This window comes from Saccoglossus kowalevskii, chromosome 18 (assembly GCF_978046115.1).
Source record: "Saccoglossus kowalevskii chromosome 18, keSacKowa6.1, whole genome shotgun sequence".
Lineage (NCBI taxonomy): Eukaryota > Metazoa > Hemichordata > Enteropneusta > Harrimaniidae > Saccoglossus > Saccoglossus kowalevskii.
Genome location: NC_140658.1, coordinates 26,623,605 through 26,642,286, shown reverse-complemented (window position 1 = coordinate 26,642,286; position 18,682 = coordinate 26,623,605). Strand labels below are relative to the sequence as shown.

The following is an 18,682-nucleotide window of genomic DNA, read 5'->3' as shown; positions in this document are numbered from 1 at the left end:
TTTTTTTGAATGCGACTTTCAATACAGATTTTACTGTAATTCCTACATTTGGTGGGAGTTACTAATACGGCAAATTTTATTATGGCTTGTAGTGTTCTCCCAGGCCAACATTTCTTGGTGAAAGCAATTTTTTACACACAGCACATTTACACTTTTGTAACAAGCTGCAACAATTTTTATTAAAAATATACAGATTTATTACAGAGGGTACAGAAAAAATTGATCAAAAAAACTGTATATCCATAAGGACATTAACACTCATTTGCCAAACATTATGTGGTTTAAAGAGATTTTATATAGAAAAAAATGTTGTGGCCCATGAGTATTCATGTGTCTTGGTAAAAAAAAAAAAAACAGCTCTGGCGATATCACAGACCATGAATTGAGCTGGCCAAAGTAATGAAGTAATCATAGTTACTATATTTTTAAATAAATGCAAAATAAACCCAGGCAGTAAATGAAGTTTGTCACATTTCAAAAATCCTGCGTGACATAGGAAAAATCATAAAAATTTGCAATCCTGCAACCAGTTGTTTTTAACGACTGGCACAAAAAAAAATTCAAGCTTTACACACAAATTCAAAATCTTAATATATTTACATCATAATTAAAGACAATAAAAGATGTAGCAGTAAGAAAATATACATTGTTGACCCGAAAAAAAAAAAAACAGTTTTAATTTGGCTTGCTGTATTCAGAGAAAAAAAACTGTTCTGGACGGATACTCGTACTACAAAAGCCGACTTGGAGGGGAAAAAACTGTAAATAAAATTGAGCAAGTGCACATGGTTACAGTTCATGACAGACAAATCGTCAATTATGAAGGAAATGATATGAAGGTTTACAAGCTCTTCCTCTCTGGTAGATAACGCGTCATTCGTGATTTCTTCTGTTGATGAAGATACCATCCGGGTAATTCGGGTCCACTTAGTCTTCGTGAATAAGGGCCATGTTTACGTTTGAGTCTTTGTGCTGTTAGACTTAGTCTGCTTCCTCGTGTACGACACTGGTACCATCGAGCTAAACACTTTGCTATCAAATCTGGACAAAAAGAAAACGAAAAAGGAAAGTAATCAAAATGGGTTTTTGATGCTTAATTGAACCTCCATTCTTGGGTCAAAATAGAGGGGAAAAAATAAGTGAGCGAAAGCCACCTTCTTATAGAAGGCATCAAACTATTTGTGCAATTAGTCAAAAAAAAAATGCAATAGTGACCAATCTGTTTGTATTTCAAAAAATTGTAACATGTTTCAATTAAATTAAAAAGAGAATAGTAAATAACTTAGTGTGTATTGCATTTTATGACATAAATGCTAGAAAGATGTATGTAAATGACTTGCAAATTAATATGCAAATTTATGCTAATTAGGCCGCCCACCAGCTATTTTGGATTGTGGAGAACACTGAGTAACTAAAAAAATGTTTGCAAAAATTGTGTGTATGAAAGATACTTTCACAGAATGAGAACATCTGCAATACACTTAAAACTTAATTTGAATTCAAGTTCAAAATTCAACAGCAGAGATGCTTTCACACATTTTTGCACTAAAATAGTGTAATGTTAGAATATGAAAGCACAATCTCTGTGACTTGTGTTTAAAAAAAAACAAAAAAACTTCTAAAATAATGAGCGCCTTTAGCAACTTTACACAGTCTAACAATTACTCACCTCTTTATACTCATGCAATGTACACCATGCAATGCCAAAACATGTTGAAGAAAATATTTGTTTGTAACATATTTACACTGTGCTTTGGCAGACTGCCATAGCTTGAAGCTAATTTCATCAACTTCAATGCGGTATCTACCATTACCCATGACAGCAAATGATATCTGAAACAAAATTATGAATACTCAAGTCAAAAATGTTTGGTTATAAGACATTCCAGCCATTGTGTTAGCAATTGTTTAGCATGGACAACACAACGTTGATGTCATGTGGGAAATAAATAGCTAGATAAAAGGCATCATTATAAAGTCTAGGGATGGTGGAATTTAAAACAAAATCTCCATTAGACAATGTTAAAAAAATGTGTACAAAAAAATTACAGAAAAAAAAAATATTTATAACAAGTCATTGTCAATGACACGTCCCCGTTCCGTTCATATTTGAGTGACATATACATTCAAAGCAGATCATGAGCGAAATGCACCTGCATATGTACAACACATTGTGCTAAATCTGAACAAAATCCATCCATGCATGACTGAGATCCGGTTCTGGAATTGTGAAAATACGTGATTTTGATGCATTTTCGGCCTTAAAATGGCCATCATTCCGCTATTGTTAAGCAGATCATGAAACAAATGCACATATCTATTTGTGACATGATGTACCATGTGTGTGTGAAGTTTGAACTTGATCAATCCAGACATGTCTTGGATACGGATCCAGAACTGAATTCTTTAACAAAATGGCCGCCAGTCGGCCATTTCGAACTTGATCCGGAAAAAAAAGACGTGCATCAAGGTCCTATTATGTTTAATGTATGTACCAAATTTAAACAAAATCCATCCATGCATAACTGAGATAAGGGTCCGGAATGGTGAAAATGTGCGATTTCAATGCATTTTCGGCCTTAAAGCGGCCCCCATTTGGCTATCGTTAATGAGATCATGAAACAAATGCACATACATATTTGTGACATGATGTACCTTGTGTGTGTGAAGTTTGAACTTGATCAATCCAGACATGTCTCGGATACGGATCCAGAACTGAATTCTTTAAAACAAAATGGCCGCCAGTCGGCTATTTCGAACTTGATCCGAAAAAAAAAATGACGTGCATCAAGGTCCTATTATGTTTAATGTATGTACCAAATTTGAATGAAATCCGTCCATGCATAACTGAGATCTGGGTCCGGAATGGTGAAAATGTGCGATTTCAATGCATTTTCGGCCTTAAAGCGGTCCCCATTTGGCTATCGTTAATGAGATCATGAAACAAATGCACATACATATTTGTGACATGATGTACCTTGTGTGTGTGAAGTTTGAACTTGATCAATCCAGACATGTCTCAGATACGGATCCAGAACTGAATTCTTTAAAACAAAATGGCCGCCAGTCGGCTATTTCGAACTTGATCCGAAAAAAAAAATGACATGCATCAAGGTCCTATTATGTTTAATGTATGTACCAAATTTGAATGAAATCCGTCCATGCATAACTGAGATCCGGGTCCGGAATGGTGAAAATGTGCGATTTCAATGCATTTTCGGCCTTAAAGTGGCCGCCATTTGGCTATCGTTAATGAGATCATGAAACAAATGCACATACATATTTGTGACATGATGTACCTTGTGTGTGTGAAGTTTGAACTCGATCAATCCAAGCATGTCTCAGATACGGATCCAGAACTGAATTCTTTAAAACAAAATGGCCGCCAGTCGGCCATTTCGAACCCGATCCAAAAAAAAAAATGACGTGCATCAAGGTCCTATTATGTTTAATGTATGTACCAAATTTGAACAAAATCCGTCCATGCATAACTGAGATCCGGGTCCGGAATGGTGAAAATGTGCGATTTTGATGCATTTTCGGCCTTAAAATGGCCGCTATTCGGCTATCGTTAATCGGATCATGAAAAAAATGCATGTGCATATGTCCCATATAATGTGTGATGTATGAGTGAAGTTTGAACTTAATCGGTCCATGCATGTTCGAGATACAGGTGATCACGGACGCACGGACGCACACAGGGCAAAACATAAGTCCCCGTTTTCGGACTGCGTCCGAACGGGGACTAAAAAACATACTTCAGTGGACCAAAAAGAATGTCATCATGAAAAAAATGTGCCTTACGTTTGGACAATTTTTTTAACAGTAGTTCTACACCCCCCCCCCCGAGTTTTAAAGGTCAGTCCCTTATTTAATCATGGCGAAACACAGAGTAAGGTTCCAACACAAAATAAAGCTCAGAGTCGAAACAAAATTGCTAACGTAACGGTGAAAATATAGAAAAAAAAGTTACATCTAGGCGATAAAAGGGAATATTTTTATTTTTATTATTTCATTACTTTCATTGTTGTTTCTCCCTGGTAGACGACTGTTCGATAATATAATACAAGTCCGTTCACAAAATGTGGCGAAACAAGAACATTTTTAAATCAATGTTGCGAAATGCATGGCGATTAATTTCATAATAATCATCACAAAAGTAGTTTACGTGGTAGAAGGAATAGAAAATCCCGACTACCGGTAACAACCCCCAGTGTCTAAAGCTTGAACCCATCATGCGGACATCTTGGAACAAAGAGTTCGCAATGAGCTCAGTGTCACTTAAAACAATGTAGTCAGTGCACAAGTAATATTTCGAATTCGAACATATATTACAGCCACAAGGACTCTCGTCCCTATACTGTGAGCCAAAACTAAAATACTAGCACTTCACTGCGATAAACTAAATAGACAGACCGAGGGCAAGGGCCTAGAACAATGTGCCCCGACAATGGCTCGCAAAAGAGCCAAAATACTGTCATTGTATGGAATGAAATTGGTATCAAGGGATGCAGAAACATACCACCTACCTAAAATCGCATTCCTTGTAGTTGATTTCTTCGAACAGTGGTGGATGGCGTACGATTTTCCAGAGTGACAAAACACGTACCGAGATTTCAATATGGCGCCGTTGATAAAATTACCCACAACCCCCTGCGGTTCGCGTTCTTTTCCAATATTGCGTCCAATAGAGCACGCGTTCGCGGTTTTGTTCAACAACAATGTTTTCATGAATGTTGATTCTTGCTTGAGCACGTTTAGGCATTTTAACAAAGACGAACCATTTTCATTTTAAGTTGACCTTTTCAGTGAGGTGCTGGCTCACCAAATGACTAAGTATGTAAACAAGTCCATTGTTTATACGGATACTGTCTATCTTTAAATCTTAGCCTGTACTTCGTGTAGTGTGAACACTACTAATGTCGGTCACAGTTCAAATGGTCCTCAGTGATTGGGGGCGGAATTGAGTTTGAATCTAGGGTGTGTAATTTTTTAGACAAACAAAAAACTAATTCAATTGTATTTGGTGACTCAACTTTCAGAGCTGACCTGTTCTATATTTCTATTATTTAAAGCTGTATTGACCTTGAACTGTATTAGACAAAAATGAGGTTGGACTCATTTTCAAAGTAACTTGTATTGAATGTAGAGATATATATATATTACTTTTGTTATTGAAAACAACAAATGAGTACCAAAAACAAATATATTTCTTGCATGTGGTTTGCAGGAATATAAATAGCATCATATACAACAATGTAGATCAGTGTGTGACAATTACCCTGTAAAAAAGTATCGTTTTGTGATTGCTAAACTATCATCCAGATTCAGAAAAACGCTTAATATACGAAACATGGTTTTCATGAATGCAGTTTGGTGCCCCCTTTCACATACATTAACATATGTAACATATATTAGGCATTTGTACATGACACACTGTAAAATACTTTATTTTAGCTGGAATTAATTTCCGCTGAAAAAAACTTGTTGGATGTTTTGTATGGAATTAATTTCCACTGATTTTTGACAAGTTTAATGTAAAATAAAGGAAAAAAGGTATATTTGCTGGATTGTATTTTCACTGAATCATGCCTTCAGTGAAAATAGAGAAAATGAATTCCAAGCGAAAATAAAGTATTCTACAGTATCCCCCAAAGATGTTTGGCAATACAACAAAAGTTACATGAAGTTCGCATTTTTTGCACTTTGACCTTGAGTTGATACCTTCTAAAAAGCCCCTGAAAAGTATACCTCATAGCTTTGTCTGGAAATAATTAAATGTTGAATGCATTTTGTCTAATCCTATAATATGGTCCGAATTCATTGAGTAGTTTTCTTTCTTGGAAAAGTCTGTTTGTTATTGACTTTGGAATCAACACATGCACACACACACTGTGATTAGACAGGTAATAAAGCTTTCTCTCCCTCAAGTACTCATGTGTGTGGAATTCAGACCCCTTGGTGTTTTTGCTTTCGTTTTTTTGGTGCCATGTAGGCCAAAGTTGGCTGGGTTTGTTGTGCTGTCCAAACCTTAAGTTATTACTGATATCTATTTGTATAAACTGACAGCTATTTGGTTGGTCACTGTCACTGATCTATTAAGTAATGATGTATTGATGTTTTTACCATGTCCTTGGAAGGTTACAACAAATTTGATTCCCTCCAAAACTTGTCTTCCGTTTTAAAACCTATATACGTATATGTACAATAACTAAACAGAAATATTCTGTGAATGATTATTGTCTAGAAGAGTGTTCCTTCACAAACCATAAGTTGACTTTGAGTATAACATTTGACTGTTCATGTTTCTAATTTGGCATCATCATCTGAACCTTTAATGTTACAGCATATATACCAAATTGTGTGTTGATAAACACATTGATTTTCCCACAACCCACTGCTTTCTATTAGTATTACAATATGGTGTCAAGTTCACACGCAGGTTTTGATATGTGCAAAATGGAGGGCAGTGTTGATGGTGGTTGGGGGAACACAGTTGATCGTAATTTCCCAATATGAACCTGTCTTGTACTCTCTGATCTGTGCAACACTCAAAGTTGTTTCTGTGTATGTGTGTTTATTGCTTTACGATAAATGTTACTATAAATCTTGTTCTCATAGGACCCATATCTGGCTCATACTTGGTACTAAGATCTTTTAAAGACCCCATTGACACTGCTTTAAAATATAGTCAGTTACTGGACAAATATTTTGTTTTCAGGTGCAAGATGGTTTGTTTTATCTTTCCTTCTAAAAATTAACAACATTATACCTTTGCGCTAACATACATGCTAGGGAATAAAAGACCTGATTATTTTATCAGATTTAAACATCACAAATTCTCAGCTTTGTGGGAATTAGTGACTGTGACATTATTAAAAAGAAAAGCTCCTTTCCTGTTCTTTGAGAGAGCACTTTATACATTGTTCAGTTTTCAGTTCATTGGGCATTTTGAAGAGACTTGAGAGACTTTTTTCTTTGTGTCTACTGAATGGCAGAGACGGTTGTCAATGGCAACAGCCCACAAATGTGCTAAACCACCCGGATTTTGACATTTAGGGATAACGTCTAGAAGGAGATATGTGAAGAAGAAAAAAAGGTTTTACAACCAATAACTCAACATTAAGAATAAATGGGATTCGGTAACATTGATGATGTTTTTTTAAAATTTCTTATTTGAAGAGAAAAAAAAACTAGGGTCAGTACATTGTAGATTTGGAGGGGGTGTCATGTAGGTAGAGAAGCATGATGAATGTTTGTGTTTCCATGTAGATTGTAGTGTTTCCATGTAGATAATAGTTACCTGCACGCACATGGTCAGGTCTTCAACCACTTTACTGAAAAACTGTCCCATTTAATTTTACTCATTGCCCTCACCCTTCAGACAAATTGCCCATCCATTAAAAAAAATTCAGTATACATTGACCTAAAAACTACAAAGTAAACTTGTATTAACATGTCTGATATATTGTCTTGAAAACCAACAATTTGAATTGAGGTCTATTTAATGTGCTGTATAATATAGATGTAACTAAATCAGCGTAGTGTGAAAGATATTCAACTCTGAGCCGCCTCTGCTGAATGAAAAGAAATTGATCTTCATATCATAGGACATACAAATAAGTACAAACTTTCACAGTGATTTCTGAAATCATTATAGTTTTAATCTGTTTTAAACCTAAAGTCACAGTAACGCTTCTCAACAAACTACAATTACAATGGGGTAACAATTCATGATGGACTATTGTAAAACATGTTGAAAAAAGCGACATACTATTTTAGCAAATTATGGTAAAATGACGTAATAGCGAAATGTTAATTTAGCGAATCTCTCTTGTCTTCATTGATTTCCTGTTTTCACAAAACTTGTCTGTCGCGTGCCAAAACAAATGCGCAGTTATCACCTCCATAAATATAAAGAAAAACTGTCAAGTGTAATAAGGAAGCACTCCAGATTATTACGTTTTTTGTGTTGTTTACAAAGTGTGTGTGCGGAGAAAAAGTTGTTTGGCCGCCATTTTGAATTTATAATGAAATCATTGGCGACATCTTAAATTAGCGAATTAGTTCTTTCGCTAAAAAGACATGCTCTCGAAAAAGACACGTTTTACAGTATGTTTGCACAAAACGGTCCCAGAGAATGACTGCTTTAGCGCAAGAGCATCATGTTGTTGATTATGCTGGATGAGTTACTCAAGACTTGATGGGAGAATTTTGATGCAATTGAGTAAAATGTGTGTGTTTATCATTTTTCAACAAGTAACAAAAACATTACTATATGATACATTGAACGGTTCATGAAACAAACCGACAATCATTTACATATGAAAGTGAATCATTAATGCATAAACTGTCGCTAAGGCTTGGAAAAGTAAAGCAAGCAATTAAAGACGTTAAAATGCTGGAGTGTATTACGTACTCGTGTGACAATGTTTGTGTCAGATACCATGGAAACGTGATTGAGAAACCTGGTTTAGAATTAGTCTATTATCGTAAAACGCTTTCGCAAATGTATATTGATTCTAAATTGAATGCGTAGGCCGGGTATTTACAACTAAATTGCAATTGAGAAATACAGAGAACAACTTATGTGATCAATCATTAACATTGTTTTTTTTTGGGGGGGTGGGGGGGTCTTATTGATTTGACCTGTGAACTTATGACAATTGTTAGTATCTCTAGAATATTCTGTCATTCAACTTTGGGTATGTTTATAGATAAATTGGAGAAGCATGACTGTGTTTTCACTGACTGCAGATAAACATATTTAAAGGCTCTATTCATTGTGATTTGTTATGTTCGATACCAGTCCCACATGACGTACCTATATACAATATGTTTAGAAGACATTGTTTGTATGTGTAATACAAATGCCCGTGTAATGTGTGTAAAATACATTGTTAGTTTTCACAAAATTTGAATACTTGCTGCACAATCATTTTGTGTATTAAAAAATGTTGATGTAGTATGATTTATTCACGGTAAAATGAAAATGACAAACGTGCATATTTCTTGCATTTACTTGACCTGAAGTATATGCTGTAAACTGCTTTAAATTTGTGAGATATTTACACATACAAACTAATGATTTAGTGAAACCACAAAATTCCTTCCTTAAGCAGTCACTATTTCATTGAGATCTTTAAGTCGCTGTATTAAGTCATAGTGACTTTTATGGCATTTTGTCCTAAAAAATTGGGACAAATTATTAAATCATTAGGAGTAACAGCAGAATTTCTAGTAGGAACAGCACATGTAATACATGTTTGCTTTGGATTGTGGAAACTATGACACTTGAGTCTTTCTGTTCAATAGAGTGTGTTTTGAAAGAGAAAATAATTCAGAAAATGAGAAATATTTATTGAGATAATACCTATTGTAGCACCTAATTCCTGTTTTCCTAAAATGTATACCTCTTAACAAATTGATTTCTCATGCATAAGAGTTGTGTGTGGTGCCATATTTCTGACCTAAAAGACTACCTGACAATAAAACAAAGTACAAGAGGAAATCACAGGAATTCCTGTGGTGTTGAAGTGCTGGATTTATTTCAGCAGAAGTGTGGGTGGTGGTCTCGAAGGTCATCCTTAGTCAAATATTTTGCTCATATGTTTACTTATCCACTGGCATTTGTGTGTCTCTGGTTTCATGAGCTCCCATTGGTTGCCCAGTGTTTCCTGACAATCTAGCCAATCACAAACCTTGTTAATTATTCAGCTGCTGCTGATGATGTCATCACTTCCTATGGTTGGGCAGTAGGGTTTTTCCTACTACCAGCTGTGTCTGTGTTGATAAGAAATTTTCAATCTTCAAACAGATCATCATTAGATAGGGGAGATGAATTATAATTGTGATTCGTAATGTCTGCTGCACCATTTTGAGTCTTTCTTGCACTCCTCGGGATCACACAGAGAATAGGTCAGTGCTCCATGTGTGGTGCTACTAATATGACAAGTAGACGCACAAAAGTCCTGCTGCTTTTTTCATGTCTGTGTTTTTATGAGTTTTATTTGTTCAGTGATTTTTGTTTGATATTGCATGTTATACAGGCATTATGCTACATTTAATTCCCCTTAGAGCCAGTGATTCAACTACGCAATTTTTAAAAATTGAAAAGAGTTGCATCACAGATCAAAAGATGAAACCGGAATTACCAATACTAAATGTTGACATGGCAACAAGTTTCTTTTCGCTAAAATTGCCCACACAAATCTAAAACATAGTTATTGTAGTATCATATCAAATAAAACAGTCTGAAATTCAACCATGCCATTCCTTGCAGAAAGTTGTTTTCAAAATGAAGTGGATTACATTGTGATGTGATACATCAACTGGATTAGAATTTATAAGTCTTGTAAATTTTCACAAATTAAACTTTAAAAATATTTTTTTCTGCATTTTTCTTCTTCAAACATGTATCAAGACCTGTAAACAATGGAAAATTATGGTTCTTTTGGTCCAAAATTAATATAAAAATGTGCAAAATGTTGGCGGGAAAAAATGTCTTTCACAAAATATGATTCAATAAAAAAATTAATGGATATAGCTTTTGTCACAATTATTTGATGTTGATGTAATCCTATAGCACTATACAGCGTGTAAAACATATGAAACTCAGTATTCACTGATGATAAACGCATTTTTATCTACTTTTCAGTGATTTGTTATGAACCACAGTAAAATTAACTTATTATTTCAACGTCAGTTATGAAATTATTCTGTTACTATTCCAGTTTTTGAGTACTGTTTATTTGTCTGAATCATTACCTTATGCATATTCATGAGTAGATAATGGCTCAACTTTTTTGATATATAGCACAATATTTTCTGAGTGTGTAATTGAACACATACTGCTGAAACCGAATTATTTTTAATGAAGGCAATTTATAATCAATTTAGCTAGTCTGGAAAATTTTGCCTAGTTCAACTCTCAGCTCCATAATCTATAGTTAGAGATATAGTTCATTTACCATAACAATGAATACACAAAATTGATTGACATATTTTAATTTTATGCAAATTAGCTACATATTCAGTAATGGATGCTTCATATTAAAGAAACCTGGATGAAGGTGGTTCAGGTGTTTGACCGTGGTTGACTCTGGGTTTGCTTACTAACTTGTCATTACAGTGTCAGTAAGTTAGGAAAATTGTCCCTCAGCCCTGTCACATAACGTCCAGTGTATATCTTTGTTTTTCCTTTGATGCAAACATTTTGTTAAACATACTTTTCATCTTTTCCAAGGCTGGATGTATGGCATTCTGAAAATCACATATTGACAATGTATCTATATATCCACTTAATCAAAGTCAAGTTTTATTCATTATAAATGTTCTTCTTTTGTAGTTTTCAAGGGAGAAAAACTATCCCCGTTAATGAAGACCTCATCGATTGATGTTGCATGGTAAATTGAACCAAGCTGCCACAAAGAGTTATTTTTTTTTTGATCGATACACACCAGTTTATATACAGGTAAGTTTTGTCATGCTTGACTAGCTTTTACACTGTCTTTGTCTTGGGCATTATTGTGTTTGAAGAATGGCCTGTCCAACAAGATGAAGTGGGCTGCCCAATCAAAGAAAGATTAGTGGCAACCGGGCACATTTTTGACCCTTCTCTGCTTGGTTGTCAGCTTGCTTCAATGATTGGCTGTGTTTTTATCGGGATCAATGTTGTTTTATGCAGTCAAAACATCTGGCCGTTTGAAATTGTGCCCTAATAGCCTTTTCTTCGCTGTTGACATAGTCTATAGCGTTGTTTTTGTAAAAGAATTTTGTGTGTGCGAGAAAAGACTCCATAATTTATCCAATTGAATGTAATGATGCAGAAACTTGTATAGAAGGTGTGGTTGTTGTTTTTTTTCACAGTATTTTGACTGTGTCTGATATTTATAAAAATGCGAATATGATCATGTACAAAGAATTATTACATAGGTTGTGCTGGACGACCACTTGTCGGTTCACTTGTCTTTCTGTCCAAGCATAGTTCTTATTCCAGACCTCAAAGTTCATCAACGCAATGCAAGAGACGTTTTTTCCCCCACAAATTCATACCTACATAATTTGCATATCACTTAAAAACAAGTTGTAGTTGTTCTTAAAATGCCTGTTCAGTTCAGTTGAAGCACCACTGTGCGTATTAATAAGCTTATTTCACTTATTAGTTATTCTTTTTAATTTTTTTATGTTTAATCAATAAATTTGTCAAAGGAACTAAAATGCAAATAATTCTGCATTTGTAACAGATCAAACTTAAAGCCTAAAGCATGTAACATTGGAGCTCTGGCTGTGCATATTAATTAGCCTAGTTTGCATATTGGCTATTCACTGTATTTTAGCCATAGACTGTAGTCTTTTTTAAACAACAAAAGTTTTTAAAGAACCAGTACAACTATCCCTGCTCCTAAATTGGATCAAATTCACCACCTATCTAGAGATCTGTTTTAGGTATGAATCTGTGCATATTATGTAGTCTAATTTACGTATTGGTTGTACCTTATTTTATTTTAACGTCAAACGTTTAAAATGAACCAGTAACCTCGTACCTCTAGAAACTGTTGATACATCTGCATGTTACAAGTTAATTGGAATTCTGTCAGCAAAAGCTGTTTCACAGTAACAAAATCAGTTTGTCGGTCATCAACTGTCAAAGTAGGCTATAAGTCATGGACATAAATTCTGCACCTGATTGGTCAGAGAGAACAAATACAAAGTGGATACTTTTAATGTAAATTACACGGCCCTTTATCGATGAACATCCCCTTAAACTTTAAAATAATGATCCGTAACTGTTTTTTGTAAATCATGTTTTGTTGAGTTTTAAAGTAAGTATGCCTGCCTTTTTTATTGCCATTTAATGACGGTCTTAAGCATTTCTATGGCAGATTTGATTTAATCTTGTTATAAGTGTGCTGTTATAGAGACTAAGTGCACAAGTGCAAACAGATGTAATCTGTGCAACCAAAAGAATCACAAATGCTGTTTTTACTCTACTTTTTAGCATCCTTATCAGACATGCCTTTTAGGTGCTACAGTCCTCGCGCAGCAAATGTTTGAATACTCGTAAACAATTTTAGGTGCTGCAGTCCTCGTGCAGCAAATGTTTGAATACTCGTAAACAATTTTAGGTGCTGCAGTCTTCGTGCAGCAAATGTTTGAATACTCGTAAACAATTTCAGGTGCTGCAGTCTTCGTGCAGCAAATGTTTGAATACTCGTAAACAATTTCAGGTGCTGCAGTCTTCATGCAGCAAATGTTTGAATACTCGTAAACAATTTCAGGTGCTGCAGTCTTCATGCAGCAAATGTTTGAATACTCGTAAACAATTTTAGGTGCTGCAGTCTTCGTGCAGCAAATGTTTGAATACTCGTAAACAATTTCAGGTGCTGCAGTCTTCATGCAGCAAATGTTTGAATACTCGTAAACAATTTTAGGTGCTACAGTCTTCGTGCAGCAAATGTTTGAATACTCGTAAACAATTTTAGGTGCTGCAGTCTTCGTGCAGCAAATGTTTGAATACTCGTAAACAATTTTAGGTGCTGCAGTCTTCATGCAGCAAATGTTTGAATACTCGTAAACAATTTCAGGTGCTGCAGTCTTCGTGCAGCAAATGTTTGAATACTCGTAAACAATTTCAGGTGCTGCAGTCTTCATGCAGCAAATGTTTGAATACTCGTAAACAATTTTAGGTGCTGCAGTCTTCGTGCAGCAAATGTTTGAATACTCGTAAACAATTATAGGTGCTACAGTCCTCGTGCAGCACATATTCGAATACGTGTAAACAATGTATTTTACTCCTGAGCTGAATTCAAATTTTTCAATAGTGAGTATATCATTGCACATTAGAAGTGCATTATGGGTAAGAACATCCCATTGTACATGCTTGCGTGCATATTCGCTCTAACAAAAATGCACATACACCAACAATTTCATACTGCTTTAGTAAAAAATTACTTTTGACCATAGACTATAATTTACGTAAGCACATACACTAATATTACTACTAACAAATTCAGTAATGGAACATTATTATAAAAATAGCAACTCATTAAATTAAATGTCATTTTTTAAAAATATTTTTCAGTACATTAGGATACATGTCCATAATAATATATTACTTATTTTTATTTCTATGTAACCTATCACAAGTCAGGAAATGCAAAAAAAATAATGCAAAAATTTTAACTATTTCAGACTTGAAAAATACTCCTCAACATTATACAATACATTTTTTGGTATCCTGACAATTGTAATAGTAAAAGTATAAAGAAAATGACATATAATCTTTAATTCACCCTAAACCTCTTTAATTTCCGTTTCTTAATCTGTTTTAAGATAGCCTAGGTGATCTCAAATGTTTGAAAACTGGAAGGAGTTTTCTGTAGCAGTGAAACTCAATCAGCAACAAAAGGGGGACGTGACCAAACTGAAACTGTAAAATGTATAAAACTTCACTGCATTACTGTTCCTTGACAACGTAGTACTGCATTAATTCATTCTCTGTATTAAATATGAGTTCCTCTGCACTGTGAGCGGGGATGGTAAAACAGCGCTGTCATGTTGTCACATGGGAATCAAATGCAAGTAAGGCAGCCTCCAGAGAATTCTGGGCCCAGGCGATGTGTACCACATGGTGGATTATCGAACAAACCCCTGGCCATATTAAATGGTTTATAAGCGTCATCTGAAAATGTAGTAATATAGTCTTTATAGTGTGTTGCATAATATAATTTTATGCTTGCTTGCATTGATAGGGTCTCCTTTTATCTATATTGTCACGTAGTGTTGTTTGAGAGAACAATTCTGATCACATTTTTAGTGGCAATTATTAGTGTTTTATTTTGATGGAGTTATTCTCTTAAATTGCTTTTAAGGTGCACTATCGTCTTAAGTACACATGGCTCTTACTTTTCCTAAGTTTATTGCAAGTCTGTAAGATATGAGGGATGACTATAGCTCAGTCATATCTAGTACCTTTATCTTTAAACCCCTTTTCTAGCTATATAATTGACCTAATACAAAGGCTTTCATAATGTCTCAATGCAATCAGCATGTGGTCTCCACCTCCGATGAGTTTCCCAGAATGCAATGTTCACATGCTCAGTAACTTGTTAAGTAATGCAAGCTTAAGTTTCTTTCCCAGAATGCAATGTACACATGCTCAGTAAATGCAATTTTAAGTTTCTTTCCCAGAATGCAATGTACATATGCTCAGTAAATGCAAGCATAAGTTTCTTTCCCAGAATGCAATGTACACATGCTCAGTAAATGCAATTTTAAGTTTCTTTCCCAGAATGCAATGTACACATGCCCAGTAAATGCAAGCTTAACTTTCTTTCCCAGAATGTAATGTACATATGCTCAGTAAATGCAAGCATAAGTTTTTCCCAGAATGCAATTTACACATGCCCAGTAAATGCAAGCTTAAGTTTCTTTCCCAGAATGCAATGTACATATGATCAGTAAATGCAAACTTAACTTTCTTTCCCAGAATGCAATGTACACATGCCCAGTAAATGCAAGCATAAGTTTCTTTCCCAGAATGCAATGTACACATGCTCAGTAAATGCAAGCTTAAGTTTTTTTCCCAGAATGCAATGTGCACATACTCAGAAGATGCAAGCTTAATTTTCTTTCCCAGAATGCAATGTACATATGCTCAGTAAATGCAAGCTTAAGTTTCTTTCCCAGAATGCAATGTGCACATGCTCAGAAGATGCAAGCTTAATTTTCTTTCCCAGAATGCAATGTACACATGCTCAGTAAATGCAAGCATAAGTTTCTTTCCCAGAATGCAATGTGCACATGCTCAGAAGATGCAAGCTTAATTTTCTTTCCCAGAATGCAATGCACATATGATCAGTAACTTTCTCAGAAGATGCAAACTTAAGTTACTTTTAAGGATCATTTAAAGTGAGTAAAATTTTCAGAGAAACTTATTATAATAACGAAACCAAACATAGAAAAGACCGTGATGATATAATTAAAATGCAGTTTTAAAAAATTTTTGAATTTGAGATCACAAGCTGAACCACATTGTATTTGTTTCATCTACACATAGAAGCCAATTTCTATCCATGCCGTCATTACTTTTTCATCTCCATTATCTGAAGACAAATAGTATGTTGCTTTCATCCCTAGTTAGTTCTCAATCTTTACAAGTCCGGATATTAAATGTGACCCCTGGTCCCATGCCGTTTTGATGCAAAGCAAGGTGAAACAATTGGAGCATGTTTCCATGGAGTATTCATCTAACTTTTCGTAACCAGTAAATTATGAGGCAGTTATTGAGATATTTATATGTGCATTCGTGGTTATTTTTTACTGTTCTGACGGACTATGCTGTAAAATATGTTGTAAGCAATACCAATATTGTGTATGAAAATCCAATACACTAATTGGCTTGTAATCTCAGCAAGCCATTATTTTTCCAATCAAAATTTTGTTGCAACATTTTATGGTATTTCTGTAGTTTTTTGATTAGTTTGAGACCAAATGGCCATAATTTACCTGATGTGGGTTTGTTTTGCGAAAGTTTATCTTGCTAATCAACGACTTAATTAATATTCAGAAAATTTAGAGAATGTTAACCAGTAATGAAATAATTAATAAATGTTACTCTGACCCTGACCCTGACCCTGGAAATATACATTTGGTTTTAGGTGTTGAATTGACAAAGTATTTACTCTGATGAAAACACATAACCATAATCCCTTTTATTTTAACGAGAGCTTCTCTGATGGCCAATTCAGTAAATCGCAGTGAAAATGTCATTTTCACACTAATATGACTTAAAGATGGCAGAGGAACCTTATTGTAAGGTTGGCTGAAATACTAAGCTAAGTATACCTTCCATTCTAGATTTTTTTGATCAAACTCTCAATTATCCATAACAACCGCCTGCCATTAACAGTAGCCAACATCATTGTTCAACTCCAATACTTCATCAAAACCAATTTAGTAGCTCTAAGATGTTCAGTATATTAAAATAGTCAGCACCACTGGTTACTATTACTGAACCTCAAAATCTGGCTGATCCCGCACACTCTGACTGTATTCATAAAAAAAAATGTGATGCCATACCATTGAGAGTAGAAATTACATCTATATATTCATAGAATGCCATATTTCTGTCGGTCAACTGCTCTGCTGGTATCTTAAAAATGCCCCAACCCTTGAAGCACTACACTGCATCTTTTACTGACATTTGTGGCATCTCATACAAGTGGACTGAAAAGTGGTTTCACCACATCACGTACAGTTGTAAATTTTCTCACCTTTTTCCTGTGATACTCTCAACATGAAATCTTAGATCAGAATTTATGTGCAGGTTACTACTTGCTGACGCCTAATTGCATGACTAATTACTTTGACACTTTAGCAAGATGCATGGCGTCACTGTGTCTGAAGGGAACTGACTTTGTTGTAATACTATTATAAACTACATACATCAATATAGCAATGTACATGTACCTAGCTGGTTAGCTAGCAATATTGCTTGGTCTGTCACTTTGTCCATCATTGCTATTCCTATTTTTGTATGTCCACTATTCTTCAGTAATTTACATCAACTCTGGATTGGCGGTGTTTTTTACAGGCAATTCCAATCAGATCTAGGTAATTTTACCAAGGTGAAATACAAATGTACCTGTTCTTTCAGTAGAATAACTTTTTCATCATGTTTGAGAAACAGTGTTTTAGTGCTCAAAGGATAAAGTCAATAAATAAATAAATAAATAAATACATAAACAATCCTTTAATGAATCAAAAACTGATCCAATGTTTGCATTCTAGTTCCTCTTATGGTTATTAGTGTATGCTGTCAAAAAAATACAAGTCAAACACAAAAGTATCAATAAAAGTTATGCTATTTTATTTAATAATAGTGTCAATGACATCTGCTAAGTAATTTAATTTAAAATTCTTGTAACTTGTTAATGATACATAAATAGAATTACATTTGGCAATAATTTCTGTGGCCTTGACACATATTTATATAGTGTTATGCAGCTAAGAGTGAAAATTATATTAAATAAAATGTAATTCTTTTGCAACTTTGAGTAATATGGTTCAAACATGGCATTGAAAAGCAAGATATGGAAAACACTGAAATTGTTAACAAATTTTGACAAGTATTTCATGTTATTATGTTCTTCTGTTTGCATTGGTTTCTTTTGTGAAAACATTTCAATGTGTCTTATTTGGTTTAACCCTTATCCTGCCAGTCCCATGTAATTTTACATTGTCTTCACCAGATGAGGGTTAATGACAAAATGTTGAATGCTAATTTCAACTTTAGTTGTGTTTTGCAAACTAAGCCTGCATAACTATTGGCAGAGTTTGGATAATTGCGATAAATCAATTTAAAATAGCAAAGAAATTATAGAAAATACTTGAAAATTTGAAAAAATGTTGCACCAAATTTTGGTGGAAAAAATTATGGTGTTCACAATGTGAATCCTGATATTGTTTCAAAATTGTCATTTAATTGAGTAAGCTTCCAATGAGATTACTATATGCTGTGTCATTCATATTCAATAGTAATTCCTTTGCATAATGCATTGTACATATGTTCAGTAGATGCAAAATTTGAATTTTCTCTCTCCCATAATGCATTGTACATACTTGTATGCGCTGTAGATGTAATACTTTGCACGGGAGATGGCTTTAACTCCTTTAAAGT

At 34.5% G+C, this 18,682-nt stretch overlaps 1 protein-coding gene and 1 long non-coding RNA gene across 3 annotated transcripts in view; one reads left to right on the top strand and one right to left on the bottom strand.

Moving 5' to 3' along the window:
- The window catches only part of LOC100375546 (heparan sulfate glucosamine 3-O-sulfotransferase 1-like), a 109,397-nt gene that overhangs the window by 34,235 nt on the left and 56,480 nt on the right, over positions 1-18,682 (top strand). For both annotated transcript variants that reach the window (XM_002739700.4, XM_085493409.1), the window contains one exon: positions 11,348-11,473. The gene's annotated coding sequence lies outside the window, so the exon portion shown is untranslated. The remainder of the gene's footprint in view (positions 1-11,347; positions 11,474-18,682) is intronic.
- LOC144356040 (uncharacterized) lies at positions 174-4,817 on the bottom strand. Its single transcript, XR_014927106.1, has 3 exons — positions 4,530-4,817; positions 1,670-1,833; positions 174-1,041 (listed from the first exon to the last, which is right to left on the bottom strand). It is a non-coding gene; the product is annotated as an uncharacterized LOC144356040 (long non-coding RNA).